General features: G+C 35.8%; 1 long non-coding RNA gene across 1 annotated transcript; it reads right to left on the reverse strand.

The window, feature by feature from the left end:
- Positions 1 to 536: 536 nt before the first annotated feature.
- On the reverse strand, positions 537 to 1,563 carry LOC105718848 (uncharacterized). The gene is made up of 3 exons (XR_001107842.2): positions 1,496 to 1,563; positions 899 to 970; positions 537 to 614 (listed from the first exon to the last, which is right to left on the reverse strand). It is a non-coding gene; the product is annotated as an uncharacterized LOC105718848 (long non-coding RNA).
- Between the last annotated feature and the right edge of the window lie 2,744 nt (positions 1,564 to 4,307).

Consider the following 4,307-nt stretch of genomic DNA (forward strand, 5'->3'; position numbering starts at 1 on the left):
TCATTACCCTGATTTGGTCATTATATAATATATTGAAACATCACACTGTACCCCATGAATATGTGCAATTATTATATATCAATTATACATTTTAAAAATTAATTAAGAAAATAAAATAAATGGAATGATACATTTAAAAATCTTGAAGTTCATACTTTAAGTGAGTGAATTGTGTGGTATGGAAGTAATATCACAATAAAGCTGCTGTAAAATGAAATAAAATTTCAATTCCATACAAATTTAGACAAAAGATAGCTAAGAATATGTGTAGCTGAGAAAAAAAATGTGGTAACATAAAATATTCCCAAAGAAAACTGGGCTATCCTATCATCACCTTGAGACTGGGTGAAAAGCAATTAATCTAGGTGAATCTTTACTGGATGTATTTAAGTGTTTGGACTATGCAGCCTCTTTTGGGAAAAACATTTCATCACAAGCTCAAGTGATAAACACTACTGAGCTTTAGTTTCCTCTCTTAAAAAATAGTAATAACGACAGTACCTACCTTATAAGCTTCTCTCATATGGTGGTATGGTGTCCAGATAGGATTTTTGAGTACTGGAAAGCAAATGCTTACCAATCAGTACACCCCTCAAAATGGTCTGTATGCTTTGCTGTGAATAAAAGCCATAAAGAGAGAGAAGACTTCAATATGCACACAATTTAAAAGTAAATGCAAGCATGTAAATCAGTCAATACACCCATGGAGAGCCAAAGACAGTTTCCTTAACTTCCTCAGCCCACCAAACAAGGTTACTTTTCTTAGGTTAGCAAATGTGCTTCCTTATTTCTCTGGCATCGGAGGTTTTAAAAATGTCAAATCTCTGTGTAACAATGCAATATGAGACAAAGTCCTATTCAGTTTGGAGAACTTTATGAAACTCATTTATGTACTAACCTCTTGGTAAGTAACTTCTGGGATCAGAGATCAGGCTACGGAATAGAGGAACAATCAACTGAGGAATCACATCTGTGAGGAAAGCTCAAGCTTTATACTTTATTATATCTTGGAATAGAAAATCAAAGCCATTCACAAATCTGATTATGATGCATGAAAATATTATAAATTATAATAATTACATATTTTTATAACATGATATTATTGACTATCTGTTGAATAATAATCTACTAGTATCTAATGAATAATTATTGGTATTACCATATATTTGAAATCTATGATATAATGATAATAGTAATCTGTATGATTACAAAGCTTGGTAATAAATAAGCTCTAATTAGCAAGCTTCCCTTTGAGAGTTCTTAATTACATTCACCTAGTATAGTTTAGGAGGAGAGGCTATAAACTGAATCTTCTAATGGAATAATTAGAGACTCCCTTGAGCTCACACCAAAGTGAATTTAGTCTAGACCAAGAAACCTCAAGAATTATTGAATGAACTGATTCAACTGACAACCCATGGATTCACAGGATTCCCCAAGCTCATAGAAATACATTTTTAATGTCATGAGGCTGAGACTGCTCATCAGATCTTACCACTGGCTGTGTAGAAAGACCAATTCATGAATTTCAGGTGGGATGTCTACTTTCTTTCTTGTGAATCCTCCTGCTACCTATTCCTGGTTCAACTTTATGTCCTCAGAGGGATTCCCCTTTTCTTCATGATGCTTGTCCTCCAGTGATTTCAAATTCTAGGAGAGCAAAGACAATCTTGTTCACTAACAAACCTAAGTTTTTATCATACTGCCTGGCACAAAGCATACATATAATGAATATACATATAAATTCACATATAAACACATATATAGGTGTACGTATGTGCCTGTATGTATCTGTATGTGTATTGAGACACAGAGGGATAGTACAATGGATAGAAAGGGAGGAAGTAAGCTGACTTACCTATTATAGAGGCCAATAAGAATGAGAAAATACCCTATGTTTAAGTGCATCTCAAAATCTCATGTGCATAAAACAAAAAATCATTGCAGAATCTCGCTGCATTGCAAGTCTCTGTTCAGTAGGCCTAGGCCAGAAACTGTGATTGAGATTCTGTAGACCTAACCAGCTCCTAGATGAGGCCAGTGCTGCTGTTCCTCTGATCACACTTAGAATGGCAAAGCCTCAGATAACCTGGACCCAGCTGCTGGCCAAAAATTACTAATTTAGCAACCAATGCCTCAAAAAACATGCACTATGTAAAAGACAATAAGTTACTTCATGACAAATACTATGCTAAGTACCTTAGACAAATTTTCCCATTTGATCCCTTCTGCAACCTAGTAAATATTAGTATACAAATTTAACAATGTAGCGGCAAGGAAATTGAGACATAAAGAAGCTATATGGCTTTTACATCTTATATCTAGCAGACATTCCGCCCCCAACTCCTTTCTTTTAAAAAATCTTTTGGTGAAAGAATTTTAGAAGAAAATGGGTCTCTGGTGTTAGGTTTTGTCTGATGGCTCATGGCTAGAATGGTTTATTCCTAGTAAATGCCAAGCTATTAGAAAAGCCCATTTTTAGAAGGTTGAGAAGTCACAAGGCATATGAAGAGAAATTAGGGAGAGGAAGAGAGAAAAATAACAACAAACAAAATAACAATCCTGGAAAATCCATAGGGGCCACATTCCTCAGAATTCCATACATCAGTAGGCAGGTATGAAAGTGGCTTATGTAGGTAGATAGGTTGCTGTTATTTTCTTCTAAAGTTTAAGTTGTCCAGATTCAGATCGAGGGGCTTTAAGAAAGCACACCTATGTTCTTGGCGATTTCAAAATAGGAAAAATGCAGGGGAAAGGGAAAAAGAAAGAAGAAGAAAAATTGAAAACACTATTTTGGAAACTTGTAGTCAGAAAAAATTAGAATTCAGTCAAAACTGAATAATAAAAACTGAAAAACATTAGGCAAGACTAGAATCCAACAATAGGTGTACTATAGTTTTTAAAACATAATTTTTCTCTTTCCAGTTTCCCATGTTTACTAAAGACAAATCATGGTAGAACCCATTTGCTTTATTATACCTGGCCAGATTATTTGCATAAAGTGCAGCAAGAATAATTATTTTTCATATAGGCTTTTTAAATTAGCTTTGATGGGCCAGGCACAGTGGCTCATGCTTGTAATCCCAGCACTTTGGGAGGCCAAGGTGAACAGATCATCTGAGATCAAGAGTTCAAGACCAGCCTGGCCAACATGGTAAAACCCCGTCTCTACTAAAAATGCAAAAATAGCTATGTATGATGGTAGGTGCCTGTAGTCCCAGCTACTTGGGAGGCTGAGGCAGGAGAATCACTTGAACCCAGGAGGCAAAGGTTGCAGTGAGCCAAGATTGCTCCACTGCACTCCAGCCTGGGTGACAAGGGTGAAACTCCATCTCAAAAAAAAATAATAATAAATAATAAATAAATACAAATTGGCTTTGATGGAAGTTTGTTCCATAGAAAGAATCTCAGATAAGATTTATTTAAAGCCAAGCCCAGCCATCATGTGTGTACCATCAAATATGTGTGAGTTGGGTGAATTCTTCTCTTCTTGAGGTCCCAAGATAATTTGGGGTTCCTGGATCTGTCAGAAAGTGATGATCTTTACTTATCACAGGTCAGGAACTCTGTACAGGGACTGTGTAGACAAGGTATGCCACCAGTTTTCCCAAGAGGCTTTTATTGGTTGTATAAGTCAAGTTTGATTCCTTAAAGGAAAACACTCCATTCCAGTCAAAGCCTTGGTAAAACAACCAGTTTCTCTAATTGTGTCCTGTTACGAATGAAAACAGATTCTTCTTGCACTTATGCAAATAACTATATTGCCATAAATTGAGAATACTCATAAATAGTTTACAAATTGTGGAGAAATCAGGTAGAGAGAAACAAATATGCTCCAAATTTTGTTCATAGGAGTATACTTAATTGTTAAAAACTGTCAATAGCTCAAAAGAAACGTTTCCTTGACTCTGAAAAACAAAACAAAGAACTAGTAACATTTTAAACAAAAAGTCAAAACAATTACTTCGGTAATCTATTAGTTCAGTCCATGCAGTTAATTCCTGTTCTGCCTGATATTTATGAACATTTCAGCTCTCCATGAGTCCTGAGTTTTTCCTCTATTCTGATGTCATAGTCTCCAAAGTTATCAGAAAACTGCATTCAAGAGCACCTGTCAGAGTTTTATAGCTGATTATACTATTGAGGATGCTTGCCCATAACACAGCCTCAGGAGGTCCTGATGACATGTGCCCATGGTGGTCAGGGCACAGCTTGGTTTTATACATTTTAGAAAGACATGAGATATTAATCAATATAGGTAAGATGTACATTGGTTCTCTCTGGAAAGGCCGGACAACTCAAGCAGG

This window comes from Aotus nancymaae, unplaced genomic scaffold (genome assembly GCF_030222135.1).
Source record: "Aotus nancymaae isolate 86718 unplaced genomic scaffold, 86718_ANA_hifiasm-v0.15.2.pri h1tg000115l, whole genome shotgun sequence".
NCBI lineage: Eukaryota > Metazoa > Chordata > Mammalia > Primates > Aotidae > Aotus > Aotus nancymaae.